At 37.9% G+C, this 22769-nt stretch overlaps 1 protein-coding gene across 1 annotated transcript in view; it reads left to right on the forward strand.

The window, feature by feature from the left end:
* Window positions 1-22769, forward strand: part of ss (aryl hydrocarbon receptor spineless) — a gene marked incomplete at its 3' end in the record, with an annotated part of 196535 nt that overhangs the window by 76113 nt on the left and 97653 nt on the right. The window contains 1 exon segment of the mRNA XM_074103027.1: window positions 8049-8239.

Here is a 22769-nt window from a genome sequence, read left to right on the forward strand (position 1 = left end):
TTATAGCACAGAACACCGGCACATTTGTAAACATAGGCCCTGTGACGTAACATTTTTTTTATTAATTTCTTTTTTTTCAACGACGGCGCCTTAACCCCTGGGTAGCTTAAGACGCGGATCCGTATCAAGTTTAAAGCTATCTTTTTGTTTTTGTTTTTTTTTTAAATCAACAGAATTTTGGCTTATTAAGACCGATGAGTCTAGAATGCAGTACTTTTTTTAGTTCCCGCATACGAGGGGTTAAGACGTGACCTCGTTTCGCTTTCGAAGTCGAGCGAAGGGACTTTGTAAAAAAATAGTTTTTGAGTATTTGATGTTGTAGCACAGTTTGCCTTATGGTCTCTTAAGGACGTGGGTTCAAAACCGGGCTAGCTAAACTTTAATTTTAAAAATTTATGTGTGAAATAAAATTTAAATAGACAAAGAACTTTCTAGTGTACTTACATAGAAAATATAAAAGACTAAAGAAAAGAAAAATGCAATTTACATAAAATTAAAAAAGGTAATTAATTATTTAGGGTTCTTATTCTTTTTCCCTAAAGCGATGGACATCACACCTATCGTCCAGAAGTCGGAGCGCAGGAACAACTGCGGTGCTTGGCTGGCAAAAAGCCTGAAAGAAGCTAAAACTTTTGTTTGTCTTCCTAATTGTTCTCATTTACAAGTCGCATTTCTTGACCGCTCATCGTGATATTTTGTGAACCGGTTCGATAGTTATATGTACTTTTTGTCCATTTAGTTTTCAAGCTTTTGCAAAATGGCTGAAATTTTTAAAAACATCATATTTCAATTTATTAAAAAACTCACGAGGTCTGGGTCAGTAGTAAATAAATACTGGTTAGTTTGCATTTCAAGGTACTGCCGTTAATGCTAAAGTACTATAAAGCGGTGCTTTTCAATGTCAGAGCATCGCGTGGCTACATCCGTGCTTCCCATTCGTGACATTGGCCGTTTACGCCCTAACTGTGGTAAGATTTCATTTTACACGCATTTACACGGACACGTCATTGGCAGTGTTAAAGAAAACAGAAAAATTAAACATTACTTATAATTATACATGAGAAAGTGCGTGAGTATGTGTGTGTTTGTTATTTTGGCTGAAAATGGTTGATCATACGAGTATCTTAATGATTTATTATTTAATGTACAGATAGGTGGAACTGTGGTAAAACAAGTGGGCTTATTTTTATCCCGATATTCCCACAAAATGGCGAGGCAAGTAAAGTGCCGAAATTAACTTGCGCGACTATTTATCTAAGTTAATGATTACACTTCTGTCTACTCGTGATCACGGCCATTGCAATGTGGCTGAAACGTTGTGGTAAATTTAACAACATGATTAAGTGGTGATTAAGTTAAACTATTCATAATTAGATTGAATCTTGGGTACTTTCAGTGGTCAGATAGAATTGAGTTTGGTACGCTCATGTAGGTACATAGATTGAATGAAAATGCAGTGCTATTGTTAACAAACCGTACGGTTAACCGAAGTATTTATTATGACATTTTTAGAGATTTTTTTATGACACTATAATATTTATTTTTCTATTTTTCTGATTAAAAGAATAAGTTTGAGCATAATTTCGTATACCTAACTTCGGTTTCATGGAATAAGGAGAAAACTTTGAACATTATATTACCGTGATAAATCTGATAAGAAAAGAGCCTATTTTTACCAGTCTTTGATTTGTATGAAGCGGTGTGAAGATAGTTCGAATCCCTTGGAAGGATAATTTTTACCCCGGGCAACAGCATAGTTCCTAATGGGATAGCGATAAACGATTTCTTTGCTAAGGAAGAATTATTACAAAAACAACTAACAGATCAATTTACATTTAAAAAAATGCAGCATTTGACTGAAGGCTTGAACCCTCAACCATCATCTCCATAACCCAACCCAACACCCCTCAGCCACGCAGCTTCGGCGGCGATGCCCCAAAATAATGGTTCTGTTGTCACCGGCCGCTCTGACGTCAGTTCTCGTGCGGCATGCGAGATACGCCTCACGAAGCTGTTACACGCGGGAAGGGCCACGCGATGGCTCTTACGACTCATTTGACTGGAATGCTTTAGGTCACTGTCATTGTGGACGAGTGTGAGCCGCGGGAAGTTAAGCCATATGACTTGATTGACTCAAGCGTTACTTTCATCATCGTAATCCCAGCCTATTATACGTCCCACTGCTGGGCTCAAATCTCTTCTCAGAACAAAAAGTCCAGTGTGAAATTCACACACACCATTGTATTGATTTGCATGTACTTCACTGTAAAGCTCGTGGTTTTCGAATGTAATCTCGCACATGAATTTCAATAAGACGCCTCGGCTGTTACATTAGTACCTATTATGCCCGGTTCACATTATTCCAGTAAAATCATGCCAGTAGCGATGCATTGCGGGGTCACAATCCAAACGAGCACCGCAGCGTCATGCTACTGGAACGGTTTTACTGGAATAATGTGAACCGGGCATTAAGCGTCACTTTGTGGAGCTCCATATCAATCTGCGGTATCATTACCTTGCTTTTATACTACCAATACTACGCCATTATCGCACACACCAATTATCACAAACACCACACAAAATGCTGACGCATTTAAAACCCACCATGAGTTCAATCTCAGTGCTACACCTTAAAAACACCTGAGCACACGTACACATTTCTTAGGCTTCCATACCTCAAAAGTTAAAAAGGGAACCCTTATAGGATCACTTTGTTGGCCGTTTGTCTATTCATCTTTCCGTCCGTCTCTTAAGACCTTTTCTTTTCAAAAATCTGAATTTTTATGTTTGTCTGTCTATATTAGCAACCAACTAAAATTACCCTCACATTTACATTTTGCACAGAAAAGACCTACAAGCATAGATATCTACAAATTCTTACGGAAATTCACTTTTGACGTGCATTTTTTTCTTTCGTGGTCTGTTAAGAAACATTTTCACAGTTCATCATTTTAGACAGTACCATTGTAATATCTGCTTATCCGTATTTTTTATCGCTAAATGCCTCAAATTTTTTCATGACATTTACCTACCACAAAAAAGCAATGCATTCTAAACGTACAATGCGCTAACATGGATTAAAATGAAGCAACAACTTCCAAACAAAATAAATTGAAACCAAACTAAATTTTGATGGGCTCAACATCCACGATTTTTTCTTGCCTCTTTAGTCTAAGGCAAAGCATATTAAGTCACTCCGATTAAATGTTCGTTAGAGTCGAAATTACACTTAAATATGAGAAAAGGCACCTTACAACACTTTGTTTCGACCATTTCGGAATAATTTTGAGTTTTAAAACGTTAAAATCGTTTAGAAAGGTATTTGATGCAATGGCTCGTAATTTCGGGGTATCCTCTATCTTGAGGAAATGAATAATCTAAATCAAAGTCGAACAAACTGAATCATGCACCAGGGTGGAACCTTTGTGCTACTAATGTCATGTTGAGATCTTATACTTTTATCAAGGATCCATCCATCCGACAAACTTTGTATCCTGTCGTCACCCGCGCACTGAATTTACTCTAATTTCTAAAACAAGAAGGAGAGGTATGGGGAGGCAGCTACTAGGGTGCTTGAGGCAGTTGTCTCACCGCCAGCGAGGAAACGATTGGCTATCGACTATTTTCTCGCTCAAGAAACGAACAAAAGATATAAGATCCTGTGTGAGTAAAAGAGACACATATATTAATAGTTGATCGCTGGCTGTTCACACTGTCGGCGAGAACTCGCTCTTACATCTTTTGTCGCAGCGACAAGAGCTATAAAACTCGCTGAGCTATAGATACTCGCTCAGCGATGTCAGCTTGGCGGCCGCCCTGCACGAGCGAGTCGAGTGGAGCGAGTAATCGCCCGTCGCACTCGAACACTCGCTTACAGCCAGCGACAAAACTACACTCGCTTCTCGCTGCTCACCCACTCGTTTCTAGTTACTCGCTCTACTCGCTTCTCGCTCATCGTCGGCGGTGGGACAAGTGCCTGACCTTGACAAATGCATCGTGTGCAAAATAATACGACTATTGTGTCCTGGGCAGCAAAATGCTCATAGCGCGAGCACTCTAGGGTTAAGTATGTATTTATATAAGTTTTTGCAGGTGGTAGGACCTTGTGCAAGGTCCGCCTGGATTGCTACCACCATCCTACCGTGAAGCAGCAGTGCTTGCACTTTTGTTTTTCGGCGTGGAGAGTAAGACAGCCGGTGAAATTACTGCACTCATACCTCAGTATTCCATCTTAGGCCTCTTAGGTTGGCAACGCATCTGCAATACCCCTGGTGTTGCAGATGTTCATGGGCGGTAGTGATTTTTTACCATCAGGACACCCACTTGCTCGTTTGCCATCCAGTCGAATAAAAAAAAGGATGTTTATCCGTTGCCTAGTATCCATAGTCAAGTGTCCCATGATATATGATATTAACTATTGGTCTACTATTTCCAAGAAAGTTGTCACGAAGGTTCACTACCGAGATCGTCTTGTGTAACGCGCTTACTCAATCACGTTCACCATTTCTTTCCATGCTCGTGTTATGCCGTATGACAGAAAGAAATAGTGACAATGATTGTGAGGCCTCTGATCTTCATCTAATTACCAAGCAAGAGTAAAGCGACTTAGAAGAAAAAGAATCTATAGAATATTTTTATACTTGGAAACTATGTCATAGCTATAAAGCTTTGAAATTTTGTCACCTTTCTAAAAAAAGGTCTGTTACCCAATAATACCATCAGAAAACCCGACAAATTTAAATAATCACCCAAAAAATCAAATACTCATTTAAACGAATCGAATAACTTACAATATAATTATGCTTGCCAACGCTACTTACATTTACTTACAATACAGCCTACGATATAACAACCTATCACAATCGACCATCGATTATAACTTAATCGAGTTACGATTTATAGAAATAATCGGTCATTGATTTATTCGATTCTTGCACTTGACATTTAATCGATATTCGAAGAAACAACCTTCGCTGTGGCGGTTACGACATATTTTCGTACGGTGGGTCATATAGGTACTTGGATACAAATTGTACCGAAGTTTATCAAAGGGCACGCATGCGCTTTGGTACCACCTTTGAATAAATCAACAAAAACGACGGGAGGCGATGAGTAATGTCCGATGTACGGGTATATTTCGGGCAGGGGAGTGTATAGAGACGCCGAAGTTAGAGTGGGGTTATTTCGTTATCAATTCTTTAATTTATTTCTATTCATGTAACCATTTCTTTCGTGGGTAGGTAGGTACATAGGAACTTAAAATAAAATAAAATATTTCCCGAACATGAAACCCTGTAAGGGCACTGCAACATAACTTAAAGCTATTTTTATATTGAATAATTACACAATGATCAGATAATTTATAAATATAATTAGTTTGCGTATTTTGGAAAAATTCTTGTAATGTTTACAGTCAACGTCATAAATAAGTGATCACTTTTGTACCTTGTCATTTTAACGTCATGTTTGAAAAGCCACACGAAATTGTGTACCGACCGAAAGTGACAAGGTACAAAAGTGATCAATTATTAATGACGTTGACTGTACCTTGTAAGATTTTTCAATGATTTTTGAATGATTTTAACTTATTTTAGATTATCAAAATCAGTGACGGATAGTTTACCATGTATTTTTCGAACCGTAAACAATTGTTCCTATAAATATTCTAAAATACTTTAAGTTAAAATTTATCACATAACTTTAAATAATTTTGTACTCTTATACTTTAAATATTATAATAAGCCACTAAATAGTTTTTATTTTAATATATTTGTCTCTTAATTTACTTTTTATTTTTGTGAATTATCATTAGTTATGATTATGATGGTTATGAATTTAAATCAATTTGTATCTGCACTGGTAAAGAAATGAATAAGTAGCTATTACTTGGATTTTTCATACCTACTTGAAATAATAATAAAGGTACGATTAAATAAAACTTAAATAAAAACTAGTTACAAAACACTTATTATAATTTAAACTTTAATTGTTTGTTTTGTTAATTTGCTCAAAAATTTGTTTTGCATGCCTATTACTTGTAACGTACGCTCGTTCGAGCAACAAAAAATGTAACTTCTTTATAAGTGGAAACTGTTTTGGCTTATGTATCATCTAAATTAATTTAAATTCAACTGTGTCATATATGCTGTTTGTTTCCCAAATAAATAAATAAATAAATTAGTTTTAAATAGTATAAATGACTTTTTTTTATGAAAATGTCTGACATTAGCGGCTCTCATCATGCCTTTGTTCCCATAACTAATTTAAACGAAACTAATGCGAGTCTCAGAACAAATGAACACAAGCAAATACGCTCTTTGTCTACACCCAAAATAATTTAACATTAGGAACGTTAATTAAAATAGATTACAAACTAACTGAGAGTTAAGGGGTCAAATTGATTTGTTGTAATCGACCGGTGCAGTTGCGCAACCGTTAATGAGTCGTGGGTTTGATTCTTTACATGCTGTAGTATGTACGATTTACGATTATAGAATTATCAATTTTTGCTCTAAATCTTTTTCACATTTCACGCATTATGTACGATCGACATCGTACAGAGTATTGCTAACTTTGCGACCTAATTTTACCCATCGGACACAATTCGAAGGAGTCGACAATTAACACTGTCCGCTATCGGTCACAGCCAAGCATTTTACTTTAACTTGTTACCTTTTACAATAAACTTTAATAACTTTTACGTGAAACGGTGATTTTTGTGCACAACTCTACTTACAACTACAAATAACCATTTTCCTCAACCTTCGGCCTTACACATTATATAGGTGGTATCAAAAAGCAAGCCATCTTTTATACTTCTACATCTTCTTTTATACATCTTTTATATTTTTTATTATAAAACTACCGTGAAACACAGACATTAAAATATATATTATACTATATGAATCATTTAAATACGTATCACACAGGTGAAAAGGGACCACGGATTGGCTCGAAACATGTCCGACGTACTACTGGTATGATTTTCTTTTTCTTCCATATTTGAATTTACAAGAAAACGAAGAAAACCGACGAGACCCGAGTGAAATTAACGTTCTAGTTGTAGGTTAGGTACTGTACGCCAGTTATAAAACTCGTCACAACTAATTAAAACAAATGCCATATCACCAATTTCCAAAAGGCTACTTAAAAATGACACATCGTTTCGTACCAAAGAACAGTAGCACCGAGCCACCTCGGCATAACCAACCAAACGGAGCATCCAATAAATAGCCACTCCTCTAACATGGTCCTTATACGGGTGCCTTAGGTGGCCCGGCTGTTGTTTGGCCAGTGGCTAGTTAAGTTGGTGGCACTTAACCAGCTAACTGGATCTTGGTCACGCGAGGTTACTAGTTAGCATAACTTATGCTTGGATAAGGCGCGCTTGCTTATTGTGGTGAGCTTTAAAAATTGTGTTCTTAGGAAGTACTGTGGTGTTTAGGTAAAAAGTTGTGGCGGGTAGAGTTCCGTAGCTTAAATAAAAACATTAAGTTCACTTCGTTAATCAAGATTCTTAGAAACGTGTCATCATCATCATTAGCCAAAATACGTCCACTGTTGAATAAATGCGTCCCCTTTAGAACACCACAATGATTTACAACTCACCCTTGCGTCCACCAATTGCCCGAAACTCTCTTGATGTCGTCAGTTTATCTAGTGGGAGACCTGCCAATTCTTTGTCTTGCGATTCGTGGTTTCCACTTGAGGACTTTTCTCCCCCAACGGTTATAGGCACTCAACCAGTGAAATACACCTCACCCTCATCTGCACTTATGTCCAGATATGTCGATGACTTTATTTTTTCGACGAATTTCCGTATTCCGAATTCTATCGCACGAAGAAACTCCAAGCATATCTCCATAGCTCGTTACGTGACTCAGGGCCTCTCCAAGAGATCAGTAGTCAAGGACAACTTCTATAGAGCCAAAGTCTCTCCTTCATGTTTCTCCTTAGTCTTGTGTAAATGGTACAAGCAGAACTCGTATCTTTAGCATTGAACGCATTAACGAGGTTAGTTCTAACTAACTCCTTCCTTTTGTTTGCAGTATCAAGCCCCCTTCAAAAGACGGCGTGACGAAGAGTAACCCCTCGAAGCGGCACCGGGAGCGTCTGAACGCTGAGTTGGACACCCTTGCTTCCCTGCTACCGTTCGAGCAGAACATCCTCAGCAAGCTGGACCGGCTGTCCATACTGAGGCTTTCAGTCAGCTATCTGAGGACTAAGAGTTATTTCCAAGGTAAGTGAAGTTTTGTCATCGGTCTAGAGGCAATAGGTAGGTCGTATTGGAGACGGGGGTATTTCCTATGGTTTAATTAAATACAGTTTGGAGACAATTATGTCTCGCTCATACAATATTTTTGTTTTTTGGATTGCCCATATATTTACCAGGTAGTTTCTATAAATGAACGAGCTGTCTGTAGAAGTTAACGGAAATCAAAATAAACACAGTGTAAAGATTACACAAACGAGTGGGATTTTATCTGAACAGGGGCATTATTGTCTAACGCAATTGGAATCACAATCGTTATCACTGCTGCTTTCTGTCTCACGGTATAGGATGAGGGTAAAAAGAGATGGAGAATGCGAGCGCTTAGACAATAAGGCCTCAAGAATGAACAACGTTTTATACCCGTATGTTATGTTATGTATCTCAAATTGAATCCCTGGACATTTGTAAATTGCGTAGCTTATGTATCTACAATATAAAACATTAGCGACAGGTTGGCATACGCCTCAACCAAGTGATTTGTGACCACTTGTACTGGACAAGAGGCGAAGATAAATAACTACTTATCTACATACTAACACCACAAAGCATCGTTGATAGTTCTATTTCATCGAACTAAGCATGCATTAGCACTACAAAATATCCCCGTATCGGCATACATCGAGTAATCTGCTTTAGAATCGATATGCATACCGATACCGATGTATCGATTACTAATAAATGCGATGCCCTACCAGTATTTAATGCTGTCAGCCGATTTTATTACAACAACACGTATTAATAAATGTTCTGGATCCTGGTAAAGTAATCGATATCGGAGTCGATTTTGATTTAATCGTAGAACTTAGTCGTGATAAGAAACTTGAGTGTTCGGTATTTTGTTGGATGAACTAGTAGTTTAGCTACTGTACAGATTTATTATCGTTCAATACTTCTCTGTATAAACCTTAGGCGATATTTGTAATGTTTAGAAAAGGAATAAAACGTGTTTAAAATGAAATGAATGCTAACGTAATAAGCTCAAACGAGCAATGAAACAGTTATACGATTATTTTGATTAAATAAGCTATGTGAGGGTTTTCAGTGGTGAACAATGAGTAGATCTACGAGTGGCTTGGTTTCATCTCTCAGAAAACTCGTTTTTTTTTTAATTTTAACTTGAGTGAAGCTTCTTCTCTCAGATATTAAGTATTTAATCGTGTGCCAAACAAATTTCTTATAACTGTGTAATATTTCTGTACTGGAAAAAATATAAAAAAAAACAATTTAGAAGTAGTTAAATACACCGTTCTCTTAGAAAGATTTTTTATTTATTTGCTTATCACTATGTAACTATCATATGAAATTAAATTTTATAAAGTCTTAAACGAGAAGAAAGAGAGGAAGTTCGCTACATAATAATGTATCTGTTGTTCATTGTGGCGTTCTAAGGAGGAAGTATACAGTACCTCGTTGAGTTTCTTGCCGGAGTTTTTCCGAACCGGTGGTAGATTTTTTTGACATTCATAAGTGCTTGTTATAGCCTAAATTGAATAAAGATATTTTGACTTTTTCCCTTTATAAAAGTTAATACGCTGCGTCTAGTTTTCGTTTAAATGACACAGCGACATTCCAAATCGTGCCAAAAGATCTGCCAAATAATAACTAGTGAGAGTGGTCAGTGTACAATTTCATCCCTTTTTATGAAACAGAATAGATCAGGCAAGTGAGATCTGCGGGATAGAATCAGAAATGATGATATCCACAGTAGAACTAAGGTTACCGACATAGCCCGAAGCATTGCGAAACTGAAGTAGCACTAGTAGCAGTGGGCGGGACACATGCTCATAGGACTGATGGCCGATGGGGTCAGAAGAGGGCCGGGAGACGAGCTGTCGGTAGGCCTCCAACAAGATGGAGCGACGACCTGGTTAAGATCGCGGGATCGCGGTGGATGCGGAAAGCGCAAGACCGGTCAGAGTGGTGAGCCTTGTGGGAGGCCTAAGTCCAGCAGTGGACGTCATTCGGCTGACATGATGATGATGAGATCAGACAAGGAAACAGTTAAATGTTCGTGACAGATTACTGTGTTTAGCGTGTAAGTTGTCATTATGACCTACTTTCATAGATTCACGTGACTACATAAAGACTTGCAGCAAAAAATTAAATCAGAGCAAATGGCCACTTACCAGAACAAAACAATGCTCGGTTTAGTCATTAAACTTAGTTTAAGCTTGAGTGCTACTAATAATAGAGCTTTCAATTTTATTTAATTGTGCTGTAAAACGACTTGCATGTATATTTTTTATTCTAAATTTAAATGTCAAGTTTCGTTGGATGTATGTGTCTAGGTATATGTGCGATATTGCCACTAGATAAGGGAATGTTTTTAAACACTAGGTCTAGAGATACATTTTGCACAAGTATTCGTCATACACCGTAAACAAGTCCGACTGCCAAATCTAATGGTTTCGCGGGTTAAAGCTTTAAATCTTAAGCTTAATCTGTTTAAAAAAATATATACCTCGTTGAGTTTCTTGCCGGATTCTTCTCAGCAGAGGTTTTTCCGAACCGGTGGTAGTTTTTTTTTGACATTCATAAGTGCTTGTTGTAGCCTAAATTGAATAAAGATATTTTGACTTTGACTTTGAAACATACAGTCTTGAACTATGCTAGACACAAGTCCCCTGTTACCCACGAGATAACCTTACCATTAACTAACTTTCCGATTCCAAATCAAACAAAAAACAAAAGAGCCTCATAGTAAACTAACATACAAATCAGTATTCGATAATTGGTCGCGTAAATCGTCAATATAAAAAAAAACATATTAGCATACGTCCGCTACCAACGTATATATCAACTGGTGAGTTATAAATGCGGCTTATAATTTTATTCCGTACAAGAATCGAATATAAAAAACAGTAGGGGGCGGTGCATGGTTTATGGGGAGCGCCTTTAAGGAATCGATGACGTGAATTGTTGGAGGTGAAATAATTACAAGTTATTGGGGTTTACGAGCTGCTTACCTTAGTGAGCGACCGCGCGTGCGCGAGCGAAGCGTCTCTGTTTCAGCTTGAGGCAAAACGTCATTTCTCCTCTAAAAGTCAGTTTGTATTTGACTACAGGTTAACGTGAAATTTTGTGCTTAACTTCGATATTTATTTTCAAATTCAGTTTTTGAAAATTTTGGCAAAAAATAAACATGAGGTTATAGAGCCTAGTGTTATCTCTTTATTAGAGGTATTATTAGCCTAGTGTTTTGACCTATGGCCTCTCAAAAGGTTGGGAGGGGGGTCGCACCTCTGAGTCCTTCGTTTAATATGTATTTAAGTATGTATTTATCTATATAAGTATGTTTATCCATTGCCTGTATCCATAGTGCATAGTGTAGTGTCCCGTGATATGCCTGTATGCTTAGTAGTAAGTGTTGTGTTGAATTGCCGCAGTTTGTGTGATATTTATTTGATCAGAGGTTTATATTTATTTATATTATTAATATTTATGTTTTACCAATGAAACTCCGTGGCCTCTATTTTTTTTAATAGTATACAATACAGTACATACATACAACAGAGGCTTATTGTCTAACACACTTGGAATCACAATTGTTTCCACCACTTTTTCTGTCATATAGGTACGGCATTAGACGAGGGTAGAAAGAGACGGTGAATGCGATTGCGAACCTCAGCGCGTTAGATAAAACGGTCTATACTTAAGTTTTTCACCTTTAATCCAGAGATTGTTGAAGAATTGATTTGCACTGTGAGCGCAGCGGGCAGCCGTTTCGCAGAACGCGTTACCAGTAGCTTGTTAATTCTCGGTTCTTGAAAGATGTAGCTTAACTGTTAATTTAAAATTATGTATATGCCGGCGGCCGATCGTAAAATCCGCCAGATCTCGAAATTCCTAGGCATATCGTGAAATGGCGCCTTTTCATGAATTGGCCAAGGGACATCCGCCATATCGTTCAAAACTCACTGTTTAACGATTTGCCTAGCGACGTTTAGGCAGATCGTGAAATTCCTAGGCATATCATGAAAACCGCCATTGAATGATTTGGCCAGTTTAGGCCCCTGGTGTTACAGATTTTTATGGGCGGTGGTGATCTCTTAGGCGTACCCACTTGCTCGTTTGCCATCCAGTTGAATAAAAAAAAATTAACAAATTAACAGAATCTTCTGCAAACAGTCTTATTACCTAACCCCGTTTTGTTTACCAATATAATAAAAAAGATATACGAGTATACAAGAGCTATAACCCCCTCCGTGGTGCCTAGTACGGCCCGCTCCCTATCGATCCTATGCTAATGGTATCGGTATTGAGTCTCACTTTAAGTTCTGGGGCTGCTCAGGAAGTAGTTATTGGTGTGTTATAGGCTTAGGGAACTTTGAAGAGCTTTTCCTAGCTAAAACTAGAGCTAAACTTAGAGGTAAAATGATCTTTTTTTACTCATCGTAAAGTTTTTTTAGCCCCCGACGCAAACGACGGTGTCTGTCTGTGGCACCGTAGCTCTTAAACGGGTGGACCGATTTGAAAACGAAAATTAAAATGAAAAAGTTTATTTGGGTATTTTACGTGGTATACAGACGAGGTTGAATGCGGTTTTTTTTGTTTGAAAGCAGGTTTACTAGCGATGGTTCTTAAATATGTTTTATCAAAATCGGTTCAGCTGTTTTTGAGATATTGAACTTTGAAGTGACAATGTCGGGGGTTTCCAACTTTTTGTGGGTTAGGTTATTTATCTATCACCATCGTATCAGTCTTAGGACGTCCACTGTTTTAAACATAACCCATCCTCATACAGGCTCCTGCAAAATTCGTCCTTAACATACGCCAGACCATCATTATCATCAACATATTATCAACCGTACGAACATAGTAAAAGAGAACAAGTAGGCTCACTACGAACAAAAGTACATCGAGCGGCTTAAATGTGTGCGCGCCGGTTGGCGCCGGTACGCACGCACCCGTCGCACGCACACACTGATAATTTAAGAAGGATTAAGTTTTCTTTAGTCAAGTCTGCGCTGCCGTCGGCGCCGTACGTTTCGATTGTAGCTCGCTCGTCTTGCGCTCGCTTCGCGAGATGATCACCTTTTACGTTCGCGTACACGTACTTACGTATTTTTGTATTAGGTATAGTTGTTAATTAGTGGTATATAAGTGTACTGTAATAGTTTCGTGAAAGGACACATAAAAAATAATATCCTACCTATAAACAATATAGTTATAGTATTATGTGTAGGTAAACATGATAGTAGTATACAGTATGTATTTATAAATTTAAATTTAGTATAATAATAATATAACGGCATAGAATCTGTCTGGTTTCTCTAGACACTGACATTAGACAATTTTAAGTTAACTTTTGTACTAAAATTATTTGCCGGTAGGTAATTAATCTTAAATAGACGTCGACAACCCTAAGCGTGTGCGCCGGAGTAGGCACTTAAGTCTCCTAAAGGGTCGGAGTGGACCTACTTGTTCTCTTTTACTATGGTACGGCGTTCACTGTTGAACACGGGCCTTACCATAGACTTCCAATTACTTCAGGTGGAAGCGCTGGTTTTGGAGTCATGTTTGGCATAGTTGTTTTTCATGCAACGTCAATGAAGTCCATGACTTAATTCACATGGGGAAGGAATGTAATTTCAGGTAGTAGTAGTAAATGAGAGTATGTACATGGCCTATATCAAAACCTCTTTCACCTCAAACGGTTAAACTTCTACATAAATCGGTCTTCAACGAAAAAAATCCATTTATGGCCGCATGATGGATTGCCTTTATCGTAACGATTGTTTTCTGAAACACTCTAGTTTTAGCTTAAATTAAAATAAACCACAGTCCCGTACAAATAAGGGTGGTTTTGCTCTATTTGTTGTAAGTAAAATAACTAATTTGTCACTTGCAGAGCTTATCGGCTGAAAGGTAATTGTTTTTCAAAATCTGAAAAAGGTTAGCCAGCATCTTGATAAGTGACTAACGAACTTGAAATTGCTGGGGAAAAACAATAACAGTGACGTTATAATACTTTTTATTACCTGATTTCCCGATAGAGCGTTATGTTTTTCGAGAAAAGCGTAGTATGTCTATTTCTTATTTTATATGTGTAGCTTAAACGACTGGACGATTTTCAAAATAAGAGGTATCATTAGATTCGCCAAAACTATCGAAGGCACAAAGGGTTATACAATATTTCAAATGGCAGCCGCGAAAAATATATAGAAAAACCTTAGAAAAACAAATGGAAATATACAAAAAATTACCCTATGGAGGGGGGTGAAATGGTTTTTCAATAGGGAATATTACTGCAATTTTCTGCCGTCAGAGTGCAAAGCAAAAACTGTGACTAGCAAAAAACCGTAAACAGTTTTTAAGTATCTTAAATGCCATAATATCATATTATTTCAATTTATTTTTTGGAAATATAGCTCTATCGTTACTATCGATGAAAATATCATGTTATTTAATAGATTTATGCAGTAATATTCCCTATGGAAAATCCAGTGGTGGCCTAGTAGCCGTGGTGGCCTAGTGGTTTGACCTATCGCCTCTCAAGCAGAGGGTCGTGGGTTCAAACCCCGGCTCGCACCTCTGAGTTTTTCGAAATTCATGTGCGGAATTACATTTGAAATTTACCACGAGCTTTGCGGTGAAGGAAAACATCGTGAGGAAACCTGCACAAATCTGCGAAGCAATTCAATGGTGTGTGTGAAGTTCCCAATCCGCACTGGGCCCGCGTGGGAACTATGGCCCAAGCCCTCTTGTTCTGAGAGGAGGCCTGTGCCCAGCAGTGGGACGTATATAGGCTGGGATGATGATGATGATTTAATAAATATATCATGATTTCTATAGGTACTAATACTCTTTGGCCACGATCTGTCATGGCGACAAAATATAAAGAGAACTGACGTCATGGAGGTTAGCGCTAGTGTCGCCCCCTGCGCAGAGCTTTGCCTAATTGTGACAATATTACGGGTATCAAATTAAAACTAGTAATTAGCCAATTCCAGATAAATTTATTATGTTACAACATTTTCAGATTATATTGAAGTTTCCTCGCGCCACTTTTCTTTCACCGAACATCATCATCATCATCATAATAATAGTAGCCGTAGGAAGTCCACTATTTAAGATTGATTTTTGGATTCTTTTTGTATTTTTTATTTCAACTCCAAATGTTTGTTACTTTTACGGTCATCCCGTAAAACCGATGATCCAAAATACAAACTGAAATATAGATGCACAGAAAAAAAAATGATTTTATTTAATTTGATTGCTTAATAACGACATCTCTTGTCTGGGTGGGCGGTTAGTTCCAATGGAAGTGCTGAAAGTTTCTCGATGAGGGCTACAGCATAGATGTCGCTAGTGACGCTGCTTAAGTGACTAAATAAGAAACAAACAAACTGAGATATGTAGTGCATAGGAGAAATTCGTGTCTGTACTCCTGTCCAGTGGTTGTGTAGCGGTATGGCACGCGGCACGGAATGCTGAGGACCTGGGTCTTAGTCTTATTATTCTGGTTTACCTGTGCATATCTATATTTTAGTTTGTATTTTAGATATGAGACCACTATTTGTCACAGACCTCCACTTGCTTCGATTGGAAACGGCTTGCATCTACAGTGAACCTGTGACTTTAACCAGATTATCCGTCTTTCTCATTGATGGACGTCCTACACTGCGCTTGCCAATCCCCGGTCTCCCTTCAAGAACTGCTCATTGGGTACGGAACCCTACAAGCTGCGCATTCCAGAGCAAAAGTAACAAGAAACCAGGTCACACAAACATTGAGTTTTAAAATGTTGGCGTGTTAGAAGAAAATCTTTATTCGCTAGTTTTATAACACATACATAAAATGAGAATTAAAAGGTACTTAACATTTAACTGAACTGCGTGGGAGCTAGTTAAGTTAACCGATAAGGTTAACGCACGATATATACGGTTGTGTTTACGTTGTTAAGTTAGATACAGGGTGTGTTCGTGAATTCGCAGTTTGACCATTACTGGGCGACGAGAAGTTAAATAGCGTGCGTCTTCTTATCGATAAGACGACGATGACTGACATGTTCAGTAAATTAATACACTGTAACTATTCTAATAAAAAGATTCTGAACTCAAAGTAAATAAAAAATTATGGCAGAAAATTAATAGAAAAGTGAACTAGAAAATCGCGTGAGTGTGTACATGGTTGCACGAGCACAAGTCAATTAAAGTTCGCTTGGCCAAATGTCTGAGGAGTAGTTTCAACCGCGTTCATTTTATTTTTCGCAGAATTTTGTCTTTACTAAAGTTATGTTAAAAAAACATAACTTTTTACGCATTTATCTGAGCAAAAATAGCAAACAAAGACGACAATTTTTTTTACTTACCTAAGCTATTAATTTACACTCAAATCCGCCAATATTTGATCATCTACTAATAACAAATAATTTGATGCTTTCTAGCTTACACCATTTTCCTACGAATAACAATGTAGGTAACCTGTTCTATAAAATATATCTAGTGTAATTTCGCGAAATTTACTTTTATCCCTATACAAACAGTACAATGACACGCTAAAACTCACACCCAAATGTAAAATGCTTTACATAAAATATCTTTTGTTGGAACGTGTAATCTGGTTAAACTTTAATAACACCCTGTAGAGGGGCGGGGCGCCCTAAGCTTCGCACTTACAGTATAAATAAAGCTTTGTTAGCGGACTTTGTAAAGCACATAGCGCTTTTAAATATGGCTAGGTAACCATTTGTCGAGTTTGGAAAAATGTTTATGCATTAAATAAGTTACAGCCTGTTTATAATGATTTGAGAATTGGCACTTAAATGGCGTTGAAAGGAAAAGTAAAATATCGGGCACAATTTATATGACCTAGTGGTACTTTTTAAAACTGCAAAAAGAAACGAGTATAAATAAAAAATACCTACCTAAAATAATAAAATATAGGGGGTGCGAGTGCAAAAGGGAGAGAGTAACAAAATGTTGCGGCAAGCCGAACTTTTCAGCAGAATGCATATAATAATTGAAATATTATTCTAAGTAAATGTCAGCGTAAACTAATCCTACGATAAGGCAAGGTGTAAAACGTCTATAAAGTAGGTAGGTAATAACTAAAAAAAATACCCTCACTCAACTTTGAACCCATCTCACGTTGCTGCTAATCCGCCGCCCCAAAAATCACAACCCCAAAACTGCATTAAAAAATCCCTAACAAACCAACCAATTGGGCCCGCATAAAAGTTAGGGGTACGACGGCTGAACCAAAAACGTCCCTCGACTGGTGGCCCTCACGCAATGTCTTGATACATTGCGCGTATTCCATAGCAATCACTACGTGTTGAACGTCTCAAGCGCGCAATGAACAGCGAAACCGTTTGACGCGTCACCGGTTATGTATATTCGTGGTCGGGGTGTAAGGGGGCAACAGAATTACGGCGGGTAGTTTGTAAAATTCGCCGACTGGGGGGGCGGAAGGGGGGAAACAACCCTTAATGGCGGCATCGCGTGACAGAATTTCGGCAGTGACCTGAGCTGGCCTGTGAAAGTGAAAATATTTATATGGTGCTGTTAATGCGAACTTGGGATGGTTTATTTTTAGTAGTACTGATTGTTTTTGAATTATATATAGAATAAATGGAAAAAATACAAAAAAAATGCTAAAATAATGTGCAGGTACTCTCGTGTTATGTATGACAAGTCATGGAATTACCGCTTATTTACGAGTATATAAAGTTATGCAAAATCTGTTATACAAAAATTATGTTCTGTCTTTGTCTGGCAAAGGTAAAATGCCTAATTAACCGAATAGGACGAATACAGTGAAATCAGCAGGAAATTAATAAACAAACTCAATATTCAAAAGTTTAAGGATTTATTAATACAAAATTGAATATTTTTTATGCATAAGAGAGATTTTATTTCTCATTTGAAAAAAATAAATAAATTAAATACAATTTTTTACTTCTAAGGCCAATTTTATTTAAAAGCGTGGATCATATTTTCTTACTTAAATTATTAATAAGAATAATTTGTCATATTATACTACATGGTGGTAGTATACATAACGAATATAAAAGAAGAACTATCACAGTCTAGTTTTTAAGTAATATTAAATGAAAGTTAATCCGAATAACGTCTTAAATCGAGTTTAGCTCGACAGGTTTCGGGAAAATTCGTAGCCCTCGCCGGTATTAGTTTTGTCGGGTAGCGGTAGCGAACGGCGCGCAGTGCCGCCGAGTCACGTTGCTCCTAGGAAGAAGGGCTACAAATTAGCCCGAAATATGTCAAATTTATTATGTTATGTGTGTGTGTGTGTGTGTGTTTTTGTTATGTGTGTTATGTATGTGGGGTTCAGCTGAAAACCAGCGCTGCAGCTCTGGTTACAGGGCACGTGATGAGTCCTTTTGGCATCACATTACAGCGCAACGTCTCTAATTTCTCTCTCTTCTCCTATTTATGTTTTTACTGTATTTTTGTTATGATGTTAGTGTGTTTTTTATATCAATAAGTTTTGTGAGTTTGAGTGTATGTCGAGCTAAACTCTATTTAAGACGTGAGTTATCCGTGGATTAACTTTTGTTTAATCCTAAACTTGGCAAGGTGAGTCAAGTGTAGTGAATTCAAGCCTCGTTGGATTCTTGTAGAGGTAACAAAATTAACTTAAAAAAAATACAAAAAGATGTCTACTCGTGACCACGGCCACTGTAATGTTGCCGAAACGTCGAAGTAAATATTACTCGTGTGTGTTAGCGTGATAAGTCCTGTGCGTGGTATTTTGACTATGAGTGAAAATCACGAAAGTTTAAGACATTACAAAAAGATGATCTAAAATTATGTATCTTATAAGATACACTGCCAAGTTTAGCGTAATGTGAGTGAGTCTCATGGTGTAGTTTCATGAAGAAGTAATATAGCGAATTAAAGCATAATGTTGAATATTTGCAGCGTAAATATACGGAATCATAACATTCGTATTATTCATACAAATATCTGCCCCGGCCGGGATTCGAACCCGGGACCTCAAGCTTCGTAGTCAGGTTCTCTAACCACTTAGCCATCCGGTCGTCAAATATTGCAAAGCTACCACTAATATTTTCAAGGCGTAAGCGGTAACAACAGCTCTATACACTTCACTGGTTCTTCGAACGAGCCATGGAAAATTATATTTTAACCAAATTGTGAGCAGTATTTTCGTAAATATTTTGGTAGGTACGCGCTTGTTTGAGTGCGTCGGCGTCGGTCCGACGTAAATATCAACGGGGTTTACGTTATGTTTCTGAGCTCACGACACAAACGTTCGCACACTCAATTGGACATTAAAATTTTCATTTTTATGGGTCCCATATTAAATATATTGACCCGGATAACTCACGTCTTAAATCGAGTTTAGCTCGACATGTGAAGACGAAGGGCTACGGATTAGCCCGAAACATGTCGAGCTAAACTCGATTTAAGACGTGAGTTATCCGGGTCAATATATTTAATATGAGTGAGTCTCACGGTAGTTTTATGGGTCCCACTGAATAACAACGTTGCGGCTTAAATAAAAATCGAAATAAATCCGGATAACTGGCGTCTTGAACTGAGTTTAGCCGACGTGTTTTGGGCTAATTCGTAGCCTTTCTTCTCAGAGCAATGCGACGGCGGCTGCCGCAACACACACACTGCACTACACCGACCTAAACTCGAGTTAAGACGTGAGTTATCCGGATTTACTAAATGAGCGAGTCTCACGGTAGTTTCATGTTCAAAGATACTGTCTTTGTTTATTTGGTAGAAATAAATACAGTTCTCTAAATCCTTTCAGTGTTTGCTTTAGGTTTCTGTTTTTTTTTTTAGGAACTTAACAAAGAATAGTGAACCAGGTTCTAAAAGTAACCATTCGGTCAAGAGTATTTTATAAACACAGCGTAATAATAACGGACATTCCCTACTGTTTTATTACATATTTGACACCAAACAACACAAGTAGGTAAAAATGTAATTTACGCTGTATGATAGTTTGTCCGGCCGCCCGATCCGGAAGCCATGGTAGCCGAGTGGTTGGACCTACGGCCTCTCATGCAGAGGATCGTGGGTTCAAACCCCGGCTCGCACCTCTGAGTTTTTCGAAATGTGCGGAATTACATTTGAAATTTATCACGAGCTTTACGGTGAAGGAAAACATCGTGAGGAGACCTGCAAACCTGCGAAGCAATTCAATGGTGTGTGTGAAGTTCCCAATTCGCACTGGGCCCGCGTGGGAACTACTGCCCAAGCCCTCTCATTCTGAGAGGAGGCCTGTGCCCTGCAGTGGGACGTATATAGGCTGGGATGGATGATGATGATAGTTTGTCCAGACTAAGATGGAATAGGCGGGTGACAGTCTTTCCACTAGATGGACTGTCAACATCGTAAGTATTTAAGGATAGCCTACCACCACCACCATAGTGGTCGTTCATTGCATCCCTTAATTTGTTCAGCAGTGACTGTGGACGTCTATCAGCTGATGGTGATGACGATGAAAAAATAAGAACCCAAGCTTAAAATTAAATTATTTATATACACACAAAACGTACTTTTGTACCCCTTTGAACTCGTATTTTCATGTTTTAGTACCGTTAGCGTAAAAGTTATTTTTACAGATAAATGTACCAACGCACCCTGGAGGGCGCGGGCATAGATAAAACTTTTTATTATGACATATTTCAGTAATTTACGTCCACCAAAGCCCCCGGTAATGACTTTATGCTAATCATTACGAATATGATACCTTACTTGTTTAATTAAATATAACAAAGTACAAACGAGGGAAATAAATTTGTGTGAAATTATGGAATGGTTAGGTGATTTTTTTTCCATAATTTCAAGGTTCTGTATGTATGTCAGTCGGGAAAAAGGAAATCTTTATACTTAGGACTAGTTTGTTACCCGTCCGTTCGTCTCTCAAAACTATTTTTCTTGGACGCATAGAAATTTCAAACTCAGATCTCTGTTCTTCGAGCGATGTGGCCCGCCCATTGCCACTTCAACTTGCATATTTTTACAGCTGTGTCGGTGAATTTAGTTCTTCGACTTATTTCCGTATCCTATAGCGCAAAGAAACTCCAAGCATAGCTCTCTCCATAGCTCGTTGTGTGACTCTGAGCCTCTCCAAGAGGCCAACAGCCAAGGACCACGTCACGTACGTCATGTCTGCTACCTACTCTAATCTATTCTTTCTCTCTCTTGTAAAGGTTGCCTGGAAGAGGTTTCTCGTAGCGATAAGGCACTATATTTTTAACCCCCGACACAAAAAGAGGGGTAGATATTAAATAAGTTTGACACCAATGTCTGTCTGTCCTGACGGGCCGATTTCGATGCGTTTTTATCACGTGAAATCGTTTAATTACAGTGGTTCTCAAGTTAAGCCGTTTTTGAAATATTGAACTTCGAAACGTCAATTTTTAATTTTTCTAGGAGAATGTTGGTTAGGTTATAGTTTATTAAAGAACGAAAGAAATACATTTATTCACAACACAGCAATAGACAACACTACACAAGACACAACAATATTATTAAGTAGGATAGTATAGATAGGTAGTAAGATAGTATGTGGATTGAAGGAGGCCTACACCAAGAATTTGGTAGAAGAAGGCTGAGAAGAAGAAGAGAAGAAGATAGTATGTGTCATTGCGGTTGTGAATCTGACACTGGCTCAGCATAATGCTGAGACGTTAAGAACGCCCCAGCGCTGATTTTCAGCCAGCACCGTCGGTGATCCTCTGATTATTATATTGTTTGTTATGCTCTGCTCAGTTGTTTTCACCAGAGTGCTTAAATCACATTCCTCGCAACACTTACTCGCACATCTCAGGTGGAAACGTAACCTTATCCTACTAATGTTAGCTAGTCGTTGAAGTTGCAGTAATTTTAGTCGCAAACCCAAGCGCGACCTTCACGCCGACGGTTTTACTTTTGCCGCCATCCATAAGTTATCATAATTGCGGCTAAATCTTCGCCATTACCGGCGTACACGCACGCCTTTGACAGCTATTAGATACGTCAGGGTATGGATAGAAAACAAACGAGTGGAAAAAATTACGATATTTTTGTAACAGAGTTTTTCAAAGTGTGATCATTTTTTTAATGCGAAATTTTTCTTGTTTAGAATACGATACCTAATCAGTTATATAAGTAGGTACAGTCGAACCATTTGATTCCTGACCAACCGTAGAACGTTTTCACAGTAAATATCACAATGAATTCACTTGTTAAGCAATGCGATATCACTATGACTGTTTCTACGAAAAGGTTCCTCAGTGGCTCATGATTTAGTTGGTTCTTTTTTTTTTGTTGAAAGACTGAGGTAGTTATAGTTGAAGTGAGAAAATCTTTTCCATATCAAAGTCTTTATTACATTGACTTTAAGATTGATTTTTACTTGGCCTGTGGGAAAACTTTTTCACTACTTATACAATCTGTACGGCTCGATTGACTTCAACATAATTAGATTTAATCAAGATGTTAACTTTACTGATTAAATTTTAATTTGATTTGAGACGCCATCAGTGTTTACTGAAATGACCAAAAAATAG

This window comes from Choristoneura fumiferana, chromosome 20 (genome assembly GCF_025370935.1).
Source record: "Choristoneura fumiferana chromosome 20, NRCan_CFum_1, whole genome shotgun sequence".
Classification (NCBI taxonomy): domain Eukaryota; kingdom Metazoa; phylum Arthropoda; class Insecta; order Lepidoptera; family Tortricidae; genus Choristoneura; species Choristoneura fumiferana.